This window comes from Procambarus clarkii, chromosome 18 (assembly GCF_040958095.1).
Source record: "Procambarus clarkii isolate CNS0578487 chromosome 18, FALCON_Pclarkii_2.0, whole genome shotgun sequence".
In the NCBI taxonomy this organism is placed as follows: Eukaryota; Metazoa; Arthropoda; class Malacostraca; order Decapoda; family Cambaridae; genus Procambarus; species Procambarus clarkii.
In genome coordinates, this window is record NC_091167.1 from 27,063,647 (window position 1) to 27,080,162 (window position 16,516).

The following is a 16,516-nucleotide window of genomic DNA, read 5'->3' on the forward strand; positions in this document are numbered from 1 at the left end:
ATACAGTATAGATGTACTATTAATGTTTATTCAGATATATTTTTGGAGAAAACCAGTAGGAGTCATGAAGAGGATTCGAACCTATGCCCAGGCACGCTCTAGACCAGATTGATTGATAAAGATCCGGCCTCCCAAGAGGTGGCACGGGCATGAATAGCCCGTAAACTCTAGACCACTATACCACGCAAGTTTATACTCAAAGATACGAAACCTGTATATGAACCCACCGCTCCCGTGCCCGGTAAATCCACTACGGGCTCACCATAGCCCGTGCTACTTGCCCGGCTCCTGTGCCAGATAAGGTACGGGCTCACCATAGCCCGTGCTACTTGCCCCGCTCCTGTGCCAGGTAAGTTACGGGCTCACCATAGCCCGTGCTACTTGCCCCGCTCCTGTGCCAGGTAAGTTACGGGCTCACCATAGCCCGTGCTACTTGCCCCGCTCCTATGCCAGGTAAGTTACGGGCTCACCATAGCCCGTGCTACTTGCCCCGCTCCTGTGCCAGGTAAGTTACGGGCTCACCATAGCCCGTGCTACTTGCCCCACTCCTGTGCCAGGTAAGTTACGGGCTCACCATAGCCCGTGCTACTTGCCCGGCTCCTGTGCCAGATAAGGTACGGGCTCACCATAGCCCGTGCTACTTGCCCCGCTCCTGTGCCAGGTAAGTTACGGGCTCACCATAGCCCGTGCTACTTGCCCCGCTCCTATGCCAGGTAAGTTACGGGCTCACCATAGCCCGTGCTACTTGCCCCGCTCCTGTGCCAGGTAAGTTACGGGCTCACCATAGCCCGTGCTACTTACCCCGCTCCTGTGCCAGGTAAGTTACGGGCTCACCATAGCCCGTGCTACTTGCCCCGCTCCTGTGCCAGGTAAGTTACGGGCTCACCATAGCCCGTGCTACTTGGAACTTATTCCGAGTAGCTGAATCTATAACAACAACAACTGTATATGATTCCTGAGTCATGGCGACTTAACTTGTGCATTTATTAAACAGTTTAAGCGCTCAGAAACACTCCGGGGAAGTCTGGAATAATAATTGGGTTAGAGAACGATCTCACAGCATTTGGAAGCTCATTTGATCTTCCATAGTGTTCATGCTTCTCTTACTCTGGGAATTAACCACAAACTAGCGTTACTAAATCAAAGTTTTTGTTGTTGTTCTTGCAGACTCAACAACAACACCCATCTGGTCTCTGAATGTTGTAAGACCTTTATTCCCTTGGATACAGAAATTTGATGATGTCTGTATCTCTAGGGAATTATAGAAAGTAGAGTTTTGCTGGATACTTTGTCACCTCGGTATCGACTCTAATGACTCGGCTGATGAGGTAGTGCTGTCATTCAACGAGCCCAGAGACAACTACCAATAGCATGTTCTGCTTTATTTGTACTGTGAAGGGAGGGAGAGAGAGCCGAGACCGAGACCGCCCAGTTTCACCAGGTTCTCTATAGTCAACCCGTCCTCAGATCAAGTCCATTCCATCCACCGGTCGACCCCAAAGACGCATTCATCAATTTTAACATTCTGTTCATTCAAAATAGCAATTTTCTTAACTATAAATTAATATTGTTATGTATTAGCATATTGTGCATATTTAGGCACTGGTTAGGTTAGGTTAGGTTAGGTTAGGTTAGGTTAGGTTAGGTTAGGTTAGCTTAGGTGTTTAGGTTCTGTTGGCGATTATTTCAACCCGTCCTCGACTCAAGTCCATTCCATCCAGCGGTCGACCCCACAGACGCATTCATAAATTTTAACATGCATTTTAACATTCAAAACAGGAATTTTCTCAAATATAAATTGATATTATAATATATTAGGACATTGTGCATGTATAGGCATAGGTTAGGTTAGGTGTTTAGGTTCTGTTGGCGATTATTTGTATTTGTAGTACGTGGGTGAAGCATTTATAGCGTTGTGGTTCGAATAAAAGTCGTCAGTGAAACACTTGTTCCGGAAGTGTTCGAACGTCAGCAGTTGTGAGTCGTGTGTAAACCGTTTTTCATTCATAAACAGGGGGCTTGGCGGGTGCATGGAATGGACTTTACCCTTTGTTTATGAGGACGGGCTGTTATATGATAGCTCCGTATGTGATAGTTTCAAAGTACATTATCATGAAATAAATCAGTGTCTAGGAGCAGGCTTCTGATGAGTTGAGGTAGAATAACAACTCTTGCTCGCAGTTTCACCAGATACCTCAGTTGACAGCCCTTATGAGCCCTAGTCTTAGTTTAAAAAAGATAGACAGATATAGTCAAACTTTCCCAATCGCTTCTGTCGTTCCGCGAGAATTGAACCCGGAACGTTGCGGTTGTTTTCATAGAGCGGGGACTACTGCGCCACAGGAGCCTATGCAAGGGTAGATACTTTCAACAATTATTTCCACGTTATCAAACACGACGTTTGAGACTCGGACGCGGGAACAATGATTAGTCCGCTGTGTTTCTGCCACACCGGACGGCCTCGTGGCCTCGTGATGTCAATTAAATTTCTCCATTATTTGATGCCACTGTCGGCCCCACAACGCCCCGGGCAGTGCCACTGGCGGCCCCACAACACCCCGGGCAGTGCCACTGGCGGCCCCACAACACCCCGGGCAGTGCCACTGGCGGCCCCACAACACCCCGGGCAGTGCCACTGGCGGCCCCACAACACCCCGAGCAGTGCCACTGGCGGCCCCACAACGCCCCGGGCAGTGCCACTGGCGGCCCCACAACACCCCGGGCAGTGCCACTGGCGGCCCCACAACACCCCGGGCAGTGCCACTGGCGGCCCCACAACACCCCGGGCAGTGCCACTGGCGGCCCCACAACACCCCGGGCAGTGCCACTGGCGGCCCCACAACACCCCAGGCAGTGTACACTGGCGGCCCCACAACGCCCCGGGCAGTGCCACTGTCGGCCCCACAACACCCCGGGCAGTGCCACTGGCGGCCCCACAACACCCCGAGCAGTGCCACTGGCGGCCCCACAACACCCCGAGCAGTGCCACTGGCGGCCCCACAACACCCCGAGCAGTGTACACTGGCGGCCCCACAACACCCCGGGCAGTGCCACTGGCGGCCCCACAACACCCCGAGCAGTGCCACTGGCGGCCCCACAACACCCCGAGCAGTGTACACTGGCGGCCCCACAACACCCCGAGCAGTGCCACTGGCGGCCCCACAACACCCCGGGCAGTGCCACTGGCGGCCCCACAACACCCCGGGCAGTGTACACTGTCGGCCCCACAACACCCCGGGCAGTGCCACTGGCGGCCCCACAACACCCCGAGCAGTGTACACTGGCGGCCCCACAACACCCCGGGCAGTGCCACTGGCGGCCCCACAACACCCCGAGCAGTGCCACTGGCGGCCCCACAACACCCCGGGCAGTGCCACTGGCGGCCCCACAACACCCCGGGCAGTGTACACTGTCGGCCCCACAACACCCCGGGCAGTGCCACTGGCGGCCCCACAACACCCCGAGCAGTGTACACTGGCGGCCCCACAACACCCCGGGCAGTGTACACTGGCGGCCCCACAACACCCAGGGCAGTGTCCACTGGCGGCCCCACAACACCCAGGGCAGTGTACACTGGCGGCCCCACAACACCCCGGGCAGTGCCACTGGCGGCCCCACAACGCCCCGGGCAGTGCCACTGTCGGCCCCACAACACCCCGGGCAGTGCCACTGGCGGCCCCACAACGCCCCGGGCAGTGCCACTGGCGGCCCCACAACACCCCGGGCAGTGCCAGAGCTCCAAGATGACTCAAAGATCTCTCCCGTCAAAATTCCTAATTCATATTTTGTTGCAAACGTTCCTTAGTGACTCGGGTTTATTTAATATATCTGAGACTAGTTAATTTTTCTTTCGTATAATGGCTATCAGCAGTATAGAAGTTCTTCTATTTTACTTTTATCTTAACTGATGCTATAAAGCCGCTCTGGCTTAACAATTTCTTCTAACAAGTACTTCCGCATCAACAACAGGTAAGTAGATCACGAGGACGAGATATGTAGAATTTTAGATTTTAAAACCACTTATTAAATAAACAAATCCACAAGGGCCGCGACGAGGATTCGAACCTGCGTCCGAGAGCGTCCACGTATAAACAGATCTCACTTCAACATGGCAAAGACTGTAGCAAGACCATCTACCTCTGTGGTGTAGGGAAGAGGGAGTCCCGCCAGGCGTCACGGGAGGCCCCCATCACACAGCCCCGCTCCCACAAGGCCTCCTTCATCGTATATCTTAACGCCCCTCAAGGTCTCCGGCCTAGTCATGACCATCAACGTAATTTCTAATACTGTGAGGGAGAGAGACCCGTGCTACGGGCTCAGCCGGGGCGCTCCCCCCGGGCACATGATGGGCTCACAGGGGCGCTTCCCCCGGGCACATGATGGGCTCACAGGGGCGCTACCCCCCGGGCACATGATGGGCTCACAGGGGCGCTACCCCCCGGCACATGATGGGCTCACAGGGGCGCTACCCCCCGGGCACATGATGGGCTCACAGGGGCGCTACCCCCCGGGCACATGATAGGCTCACAGGGGCGCTACCCCCCGGGCACATGATGGGCTCACAGGGGCGCTACCCCCCGGGCACATGATGGGCTCACAGGGGCGCTACCCCCCGGGCACATGATGGGCTCACAGGGGCGCTACCCCCCGGGCACATGATGGGCTCACAGGGGCGCTACCCCCCGGGCACATGATGGGCTCACAGGGGCGCTACCCCCCGGGCACATGATGGACGCTGTCTATAAGAGGCGCGCGACGGACGCTCACCACATATACATCTACTAGACCAACTACCAGAAATTCAAATCCTAAACAAGGATGAACCCGCCCACATCCAAGGAGGTAGAACTGGACGTTACCTTCACTTCAGCCTCCACCATCTGGTCACCATTTGGTCCTGGAGACATCTCCCGTCACGCAGGGTGCAGTCGCACCTCCACAGATCTCCAGTATTAGCTCTTGATACTGGTAATGGCTCAAAAGGGCCACCACTTACGGGCTATTCATGCCCGTGCCACCTTTTGGGTGGCTTAATCTTCATCATCACTTCAGCCTCCCTCAGAGATGCAGCAGCATGGTCAGTTGAGCCCACACTCACAAGCGACCACTATGGGCTCCACATTGATCTAAACTTGGATTTACCCACCTAAGCTCCACCTACACCTACACCTACACCTCCATCAGAATCCTGGAACTTCGCTCTAGCAAAATAGGACCGTTTTCAAAACTTTATCTCAGAGTGGCATAAAAACTATGTTGTTCCCGAAAATATTAATTAGACAGAACAAGATTTTGTCAAAGCAATTCAAAGTGCAGCCAACCACTCAATTCCACTGAAAAAAACAGTGCACCAGACACTACAAAGATCACTGGTACTATTGCGAACGTGTCAAAGAACTCAACCATAGACTCAACAGCACAAGAAAGCTATAGAAAAAGCAGCCAAGTGACCGCAACAGGACTTTACTTTGTGAGGTCAAGGAACATGTGCATCAAGAGACCAGGATAATCAAAGAACAAAAGTGGCTGGAATGGTGTTCATGTCTAAATGAACACACCTCACTTAGATGTGGTAGGCCTAGGAATATTTAAGTATGTTTTTTAGCTTCATTTTGTCCAACTTTATAAAGTGAATAGTACAAAGTTCTACTATCTAATTGCTTACAGTGGCAATCTTTATGCTATGGCTCACATAGTCGCAAAAACTACTATCTAAACAGGAGAATGGGTTGAAATAAAACACCTAAAGCCCCACAGCCTAAGGATCCTCAACAGGAAGCCGAAGTACTTGCAACGAAATTTGCAGAAAGAGCAGCCGGTAATCCACTTGGTTGTTGATTGGTGGTTGTGACTTTTTGATGTGTAGGGGCCTCGCTGATGTCCAGTCTTCTATTAACTCGACATCATCGAGGCACTACACATCCAAAAGTCACGACCAGCAATCAACAACCAGTTGATAACACATAATTACATTCTACCCACTTCAAGACCCCGACCCAACACAGAGACAGTAGCAGCAGGAACATAAGCTGGTTATGTTCATGCATGTAATAACCTATTAATATCCCTTATGTTTCATCCACTTGTTCATCTCAATCACGTCCTGTACCACCTCACCCCAAGAGAATATAAGCCTTTGCAGATGCATGGCAAATGGGGTGCTACTTGCCCCGCTCCTGTGCCAGGTAAGTAACGGGCTCACCATAGCCAGTGCTACTTGGAACTTCTTCCGAGTAGCTGAATCTATAACAAGAACAAGAGCATGGCAAATGCATGGGCTCACTACACAACACTACACTACACTACACAACACTACACTACACAACACTACACTACACTAAACTACACTACACTACACTACACTACACTACACTACACTACACTACACTACACTACACAACACTACACTACACTACACTACACTACACTACACTACACAACACTACACTACACAACACTACACTACACTACACTACACTACACTACACTACACTACACTACACTACACTACACAACACTACACTACACTACACTACACAACACTACACTACACAACACTACACTACACAACACTACACAACACTACACTACACTACACTACACTACACAACACTACACTACACAACACTACACAACACTACACTACACTACACTACACTACACTACACTACACTACACTACACTACACTACACTACACTACACTACACAACACTACACTACACAACACTACACTACACTACACTACACTACACTACACTACACTACACAACACTACACAACACTACACTACACTACACTACACTACACTACACTACACTACACTACACTACACAACACTACACTACACTACACTACACTACACTACACATACTACACTACACTACACTACACTACACTACACTACACTACACTACACTACACTACACTACACAACACTACACTACACTACACTACACTACACTACACATACTACACTACACTACACTACACTACACTACACTACACTACACTACACTGCACTACACTACACTACACTACACTACACTACACTACACAACACTACACTACACTACACTACACTACACTACACTACACTACACTACACTACACTGCACTACACTACACTACACTACACTACACTACACTACACTACACTACACTACACTACACTGCACTGCACTACACTACACTACACTACACTACACTACACTACACTACACTGCACTACACTACACTACACTACACTACACTACACTACACTACACTGCACTACACTACACTACACTACACTACACTACACTACACTACACTACACTACACTACACTACACTGCACTACACTACACTACACTACACTACACTACACTACACTACACTACACTGCACTACACTACACTACACTACACTACACTACACTACACTACACTACACTGCACTACACTACACTACACTACACTACACTACACTACACTACACTACACTACACTGCACTACACTACACAACACTACACTACACTACACTACACTACACTACACTACACTACACTACACTGCACTACACTACACTACACTACACAACACTACACTACACATACTACATAGACATTTCGTTCTGAGTAGCTAAATCTAAAGCAACAACAACAGTATGATAAATTTGTCTTTGATAATGTAAGGAGTGCCTTGCGAAACGCATCCCTTGGCGTCACACCATAATATAGTGTGAAAATGAACTTTGAAGGGTTAATTTTTTTAAACCTTCCTCGAAAGTGAATATTTGTGTTAGAATCATTAATCCTACCTTTTCGGTCATATTCAACAACATATATCTACAAGAAAGACTGCTACCCAAATATACTAATATTTATAATATAGGTATATATATGAAACAATGTGAAAAGATGATTGATATACAGTTCAGTTTGGTCTTTCTTAAAATACACAACTCCCCTGAACAGTACCAATGACGAGGAGCGCCACGGGTGTGTAGGGTGACCAGGGCCGGATGCCCCAGAGTGAGAGGTGGAGCCAAGAGAGAACTCGCTGAAGGTGAAGGAGGTAACCCAACTGAATGAAGACCGGACAGGTTGAACTGCATAATATCTAATGAAGAAGTAAGGAATCAAGTACAGGCGATGAGTCACAGTAACGTGGCTGAAGTAGTTTGACCAGACCACACACTAGAAGGTGAAGGGACGACGACGTTTCGGTCCGTCCTGGACCATTCTCAAGTCCAGGACGGACCGAAACGTCGTCGTCCCTTCACCTTCTAGTGTGCGGTTTGGTCAAAGGAATCAAGTCGTGGAATTAAACAGAATAAAGGCCATGGGGCCTAGAGCAGGTCTCACCTTGGGTGTTGAGAGGAGCTGAAGCCCTACGCAGGTCCTCGCCACAACATACAAGTCACTGAGGGTAGCAGAGCCAACAGGTACCTGGAGGACAGCCAACGTCCTGCCGCTCTCTATAAAAAAGGAGACATACAACAGGCGCTAACTATTGGCTGGGGGCCCCTAACTGGCATGCAGTGGGAGACATACAGCAGGCGGTGACTACAGGCCGGGGCCCCTAACTGTCATGCAGTGGGAGACATACAGCAGGCGGTGACTACAGGCCGGGGCCCCTAACCAGCATACAATGGAAGGTGCTGGAGAGGATAGTACGAAATATAACAGGAAAAACATTAGCAGGAGCAGGAGCGCCGGAGCAGTGAGGGCCGACTGCCTGGCGAAGTAGACCCTTCTACCGTGTGATGACGGAGGGTGAGGCAGGGTGCACAAGGCGGGTGCGACCAGACGGCCTCTGACTCTGCCGCATGGAAGTCACCCATTCAATTGGGAAATAGGTGAGAATGACAGCGGATGCTCTAGCAGGTAAAGTAGTCCAAGTCAGAGTGACGGGGAGTCCTCAGACCAGCGGAAACTGGCTGAGTTCCCCAGAAGTCAGTACCTTGACGTATCCTATTCCTGTTATAAATGAATCATCTACCAGGTGATGGTGCTACATAGCCTTACCGGTTTGGTGCCTTCTATTGATAATTACTTACTTACTACCAGATGGGATAGATGCTTTATCGATTATCTGAGATGATGAAACACTATTGGAAAGAATACTTACAAGGGAGGTGTGCAAGAAGCTGCAAGGAGGTGTGCAAGAATGAGATGAACTACAAGGAAGGTGCAGACCGTGAGTCACACCGACGTGTCCGGAACTCACTCAACTAACCCACACGGACCAGAACAAAACAACTGACGACGTATCGGGCCGCCGCGGTCATTAATGGTCCACAACGGACCGAAACGTCGCAGTCATTAATTTTCAGATGAGTGGGTTCGATGTCTGCAAGAATGGTTTGCCAAGAAGCCGCTAGAGTTTAGTTGCGGTAATTGCAAGATGTGAGAGCTTGGGAAAGGAGGCGCATGCAATGCACCGAGAGGTCAAGGAACAAAGAGACCTGAGGACTGACATCAACCTAGGTAACATCAGCGGCACATGCAGGGTTCAGCAAAGGTAAAGGACTACCTTCAGTAGTCTGAACATACAGTCACTGAGAACGGTTGTACACCACGTACGTCAGACCAACTCTTGGCTGTCCTTTCAAAAGTATATAAGTAGACTCCAGTAAGTTACAAATACAGCAGTCGACTGAATGATGAGGGACGAAATACCAGACTTTAGGTCCAGTTATCGGAGGCGTAGATGGTACACAGAGGCTGAGGAACTACTCACTTCGTCACTGAGGTGAGGGGACACAAGAACCCGGTGAGGGGGCACAACAACCCGGTGAGGGGACACAACAACCCGGTGAGGGGACACAACAACCCGGTGAGGGGACACAAGAACCCGGTGAGGGGACACAACCAACGCTCCACTCTGATGACCAGACCACACACTAGAATGTGAAGGGACGACGACGTTTCGGTCCGTCCTGGACCATTCTCAAGTCGTCGTCCCTTCAGTCCCTTCAGTCGATTGTGAAGATCATTCACAATCGACTTGAGAATGGTCCAGGACGGACCGAAACGTCGTCGTCCCTTCACATTCTAGTGTGTGGTCTGGTCATCATACTTTAGCCACGTTATTGTGACTCAACGCTCCACTCTGTTACAATGATCAGAAGAGACAAACTTCAGGAGGAGGAGGAAGAAGAAGAAGGAATACACATCAAACAGAGGCCAAAAAAAAAGGAAGACTTACAAGCAAGCTTTAATTAGTGTGTTAACGACTGAACCGTATACCAGCTCCCAGTAACAAGAGAAGTGATAACCCCAAATAAGAGAGTGACAAGTACTGAAGTAACAGCAGGCAACAGACAGTTGTGTGAACGACCAGACAGCATATCACCATTAATGGTGAAGTAGCAGCACGAGTCCTCGCCATGCCTCTAACATTAAGCTTTAATGATTCACGGACGAGAGGGAGTTACTCACCAGCTGCAAGAAGGCGAATGGTGATGTTGGCAGATGATACAAAACTAACAAGAAGGAGTCAGAACAGAGTAAGATTGTCAAATACTTCAAGAAATTCATTCTGTGAAGTTGGTCCGATGAATGGCTACTGGAATTCAATGCCAGTAAGTGTAGGGTGACGAAATTGGGGACATTATAGGATACCAGAAGGACGGTATAAAATAAAAGTGAACCACTTCTCTAAAACAATAACAGGAGCAGAACTAGGATAGGATATAACCATTACCCAAGGAGCACACACAGCTAGGGTAACATCATCGGATGTCTCTACATTAGAAAACATAAGAACAGCCTTTATAAATCTTAGAACACTGTACACCACCTACGTGAGACCAGTCTTAAAGTGTGCAGCCCTCGCCTAAAAACCACATAAGAAAGCTTAAAAAAGTACGAAGTTCTGCCACTTGGCTGGTACCAGAATTACACGGAATGAGCTGCAAGGAAAGGCTTGAGAAGATGAACTTAACAACGCTAGAAATGGAACAAATGGAGGAGACATGATGGAGGCATACAAAATATTCAGGTGGAAAAGAGGATATGATCAAATAGATTTTGATCGTGAGTTATTACATTAGGAGACCGATGGCTAGAATCACTGAGACTTTCAGTATATTCCACTAAGTGACGACCTTAGCAGTTTGTATTCACCAAGTTGTATTCACCTAGTTGTGCTTGCAGGGGTTGAGCTCTGCTCTTTCGGCCCGCCTCTCAACTGTTACTAACTAATAACTAATTTTTTCCCCACACATACACACCTCCAGGAAGCAGCCCGTAACAGCTGTCTAACTCCCAGGTACCTATTTACTGCTAGATAACAGGGGCATCAGGGTGAAAGAAACTTTGCCCATTTGTTTCTGTCATCACCAGGGATCGAACCCGGACCCTAGGATTACGAGTCCAGAGCGCTGTCCACTCAACTATTAGGCCTCTGTGTGTGTGTGTGTGTGTGTGTGTGTGTGTGTGTGTGTGTGTGTGTGTGTGTGTGTGTGTTAGAAAGATATGTAGTAGATATGATAGAAGAGAAATAGGTCAGGAGTCAGTACATTAGACAACCGACGGCTGAAAGGCGGGGTCCAGGAGCTAGCAGCTCGATACTACAGGCACATATAGTAAACCACAACCCGTCCTCACACTAGGCTGGTTAAAGCAGCGGCCGTCCTCCCCAGACGCATTCATCAATTATTAACATATTCTGTATTAAACATTGGTTTGTTTTCATATAAATTAATATTTTTATACATAAAAATTCTATGTATAGTTAGGCATAGGTTAGGTTAGGTGTTTAGGTTCTGTTGGCGATTATTTGTATTTGTAGTACGTGGGTGAAGCATTTATAGCGTTGTGGTTCGAACAAAAGTCGTCAGTGAAACACTTGTTCCGGAAGTGTTCGAACGTCAACAGTTGTGAGTCGTGTGTAAACCGTTTTTCCAGCCCGTCCTCCGAACAAAGACCCAAAAGTATTTCCATGCACCCGCCAACCCCCCAGGTGTTTATGAATAAAAAACGGTTTACACACGACTCACAACTGATATCGTTCGAACACTTCCGGAACAAGTGCTTCACTGACGACTTTTGTTCGAACCAGAACGCTGTAAATGCTTCACCCACGTACTACAAATACAAATAATCGCTAACAGAACCTAAACACCTAACCTAACCTAAATATGCACAATAAGCTAATATATTATAATATTAATTTATATTTGAAAAAATTCCTGTTTTGAATGAATAGAATATTAAAACTGATGAATGCGTCTGTGGGGTCGACCGCTGGATGGAATGGACTTGAGTCGAGGATGGGTTGACTATAAACAATTCCTAAATCATCGCGACCAAAACTCCTTCCCGGACCTTAGCTAGGTTTAACTTTGCATTAAACCACAAGGTATTACCATATTTTTAATGAAAAATTTAACTTTCCATTTCTTTAATTTTGAGAAAAACCCATTTATTATTATACCGCGTGAACGATTCATTTAACTCATTGGTTGTCTGCTGTGTCAGTCAAAAAGTGAACTTGTTAAAACCTACGTCAGTCAGTATATGACCTGCAGCTGGGGCAGGAGCAGCTTGGGCAGTATGGGTGGCCGTAGTGCAGGAAATCAGCTGACTAGTCAAAACATAAACAAACCAGCGAGCACGTGACTTGACTCTCACACAATAACGGAGAAAAAACACGAAAATGTCCACTTATTTACAGGTAATGTTATATATCTTTTGTGTGTTTGTATATGTGCGGGTGACTTATCTATAAGACAAGGACTCTCTTGTGTCGTGGACTCTCAGACTCTCACGACGTGGACTCTCGCGACTGGGAACCTTAGACGGCTCTGGGTCGCACAAATTATCAATTTATGGATGTTGAATCCGAGCGATATGACACTCGTTTTTCTGGTCTGTGATCTCAGGCACGAACCCATTACATGCTCGAGGTATTGCCAGGAAATGTGCGCCTCGCTGTCAAGATGATGAGGAGCTGCAGGTGGAGGAGGGGGAAGGGAGAGAGACGGAAGGAAGAGGGAAGAAGAGAAATACGGAGGGAAGAAAGAATGTACACATAATCACATACATGTACACACACACACACATGTACATTCATACAAACACATACAAAGAGGCTCTTATCTATTGATAAACAGCCCCTACAAGGTACTCTAAAGAAATATAAGACCAGTTACCCACCTAGAGAGAACTAAGCATGTCAGTTACCCCCCTAGAGAGAACTAGGCATGTCAGTTACCCCCCTAGAGAGAACTAGGCATGTCAGTTACCCCCCTAGAGAGAACTAGGCATGTCAGTTACCCCCCTAGAGAGAACTAGGCATGTCAGTTACCCCCCTAGAGAGAACTAAGCATGTCAGTTACCCACCTAGAGAGAACTAAGCATGTCCGTTACCCACCTAGAGAGAACTAAGCATGTCAGTTACCCACCTAGAGAGAACTAGGCATGTCAGTTACCCACCTAGAGAGAACTAAGCATGTCAGTTACCCACCTAGAGAGAACTAAGCATGTCAGTTACCCACCTAGAGAGAACTAGGCATGTCAGTTACCCACCTAGAGAGAACTAGGCATGTCAGTTACCCACCTAGAGAGAACTAGGCATGTCAGTTACCCCCCTAGAGAGAACTAGGCATGTCAGCAAACATCAACATGGCCTTAGGTATGGTAAATCTTCCCTGATAAACCTTTGTTCTATTGTACGAAAATAAGGAAATTACAGAGAAGATCGGGCAGATTGCGTATTCCTGGACTGCCAAAAAGCCTTTGATACAGTAGCTCACAAGAGATTACTACACCAACTAAGGAGCAGTAAGTAGAACACTGGGGTAAGGAGTTTCTTAACAAACAAGAGTCTGAGAGTAAGAGTGAGAGCGAGAACTCTCAGTGTTGTAGCCGTAACAAGTCAACCTGTCCTCCTACAAAGAACGTCGCTTTTTGCTCGTAGGCGTTACATAAGACCAAAAATCGTCGTACTAGAAAATGGAAGCGGCTCGCGAAAGTGACGTACTAGCCCGTTTTCTGTTTTGGGTCCTCTGGTAGGTTAGGACAGGACACTTTAAATTGACCGATTTCATGACGTTGGGGAACCTTAGGAAGACGGGCTAAACGAGCGGAGTACCTCAAGAAGAGCAGCTGGGACCCATACTATTTCTTACTTATGTTAATGAACTATCTACAGGGGTTGAAATCTTACATGTCCATGTTTGCAGACGATGCAAAACTAATGAGGAGAGTTGCGACAGATAAGGACTGTAAGAATATGCAAGATGACTTAAGCAACCTGCAGAACTGGTCCGAGAAATGGCTAATGGATTTCAAAACCAGTAAGTGTATGGTGATGGAAATGGGAACAGGTGACAGAAAATCTAGAGGAATAAAGATAATGAAGGGAAACTACCTCCTTGTAACGACTAGAGAAAATGACCTGGAAGTGGAGATAACTCTCACCCTAACTCCGGAGACACCCATAGACAGGATAACATCAGCAGCATGCTCTACGCTAGCAAAAGTCAGAACATCATTCAGGAACCTAAATACGGAGGCATTCAGATCTCTGTACACCACCTACATGAGACCAATTTATGAACATTCCGCCCCATCTTGGAGCCCCCATCTAAAAATGACTTGAAGAAACTCATAAAGGTTAAGAAGCTTGCAACGAGGCTGGTCCCAGAATTGCGAGAGATGGGGTACGAAGAAAGACTGAAAGAACTAGACCTGACGACGCAATGAGAGAGGAGAAAAACTGGGAAGACATGATGTACACATAATCACATACATGTACACACACACACACATGTACATACATACAAACACATACAAAGAGGCTCTTAACTATTATAATATAACAAGTAAATATAACAAAAAAATGAGTCAGGAGTCATTACATTATATAACCATCGGGCAGGCGGGGCCCGAGAACTAAAGCTCAGTCCCGCATACACAAATAATTGAGTACAAACACACAGGTATGACCATCCACTCAGCTCAGGAACCTGTGTATTAACCGATTGAAAATTCAGAGCCGGACCCCAGGAGCTGCAACTCGCCCCGTGGGAGGCACCAGTCAGGGCCCCCGGGGAGGTGAGCCACACACAGGGTCCGGGGCCACCTCTGAGGGCCCATAAAAGTATTTAACACCGCGTTCACCAGACCTTAATGTTTTTATCTTCAAAGTGGATTTGCTAACGGTTCTATCTGCTAGCAGGTGTGTGTGCTAGCAGGTGTGTCTGCTAGCAGGTGTGTGTGTGCTAGCGATTGTGTCTGCTAGGAGTTGTGTCTACCAACATTGTGTCTACTACCAGGTGTGTGTGCTAGCAGGTGTGTCTGCTAGCAGGTGTGTGTGTGTGCTAACGATTGTGTCTGCTAGGAGTTGTGTCTACCAACACTGTGTCTGCTAGCAGGTGTGTGTGTGTGCTAGTGATTGCGTCTGCTAGCAGTTGTGTCTACCAACACTGTGTCTGCTAGCAGGTGTGTGTGTGCTAGTGATTGCGTCTGCTAGCAGTTGTGTCTACCAACACTGTGGTTGCCAGCAGTTCTGTCCACTAGCAATTGTGCCTGCCAACGGTTGTGGGTATCATCAATCATGTCTAACATCAGTTGATGCCAACAGTTGAAACTGACATCAGCTGTTGGCAATAGTTTTGTGACATCAGATGTTGGTGATAGTTGTGTTTGCAGCCGATAGCGAATCTTGTAACTGAAAAGTTTTTCCCAAACAAACGATTATTGGCTTACTCTCTGAGGCGGCGTTGAAGTTTCCACCAAGGATGAACGCGCGGCAACTTAGTTCCCACTTTTGAAAAAAGATAAAGCCTTGGGAATGAACATAAGTCGAGATCTAGAACACCAGAGGAACAGCTGAATAACGATGCTGGCAACCGTCCAGGTTATCCTTCAAGAACTGGGACGAAGATCTCTACAGAGCGCTGTCTACCTCCTTCCTGAGACCCCATTATAAATGTTGCCCCCGGCCTGGAACTCCTGTTTAAAGAAACACAAAAATAAAACTAGAATAGGTCTAAAAACATGCAACAAGGCTCGTTCCTGAGCTATGAAGAAAGACTGAAGAAGAAAGAAAGACTGAAGAAGAAAGAAAGGAAGAAGAAAGACTGAAGAAGAAAGACCTGTGAGGTCCAAAGAGGGAAATGGACCTCACTACACTGGAGGAAATAAGGAATATCTTAGCGACTTGCAAGTTTCTAAGGAGAATTGACACAGTAGACAGAAGAATATTCAGTGTGAGTCACAGACGAACACGGGCATATATTTGGCAACTGGAAACACAAATGAGTCACAGAGATGTCAGAAGTTGTTGTTGTTGTTGTTTCAGATTTAGCTACTCAGAACGAAGTGTCCATGTAGCACGGGCTATGGTGAGCCCGTAAAGATGTCAGAAGAAACTCTTTTAATCTCAGAGCCGTAAATGTAGCGGAACGGACAAGATAAGAAAGTTGTCGAGACCAATTCGATACAGTTTTAAATGTATAAACACGATAAGAAAACCGAGTAAAACAACTCACTGTATTGAACTAATGCTGGTGGAAAGGCGG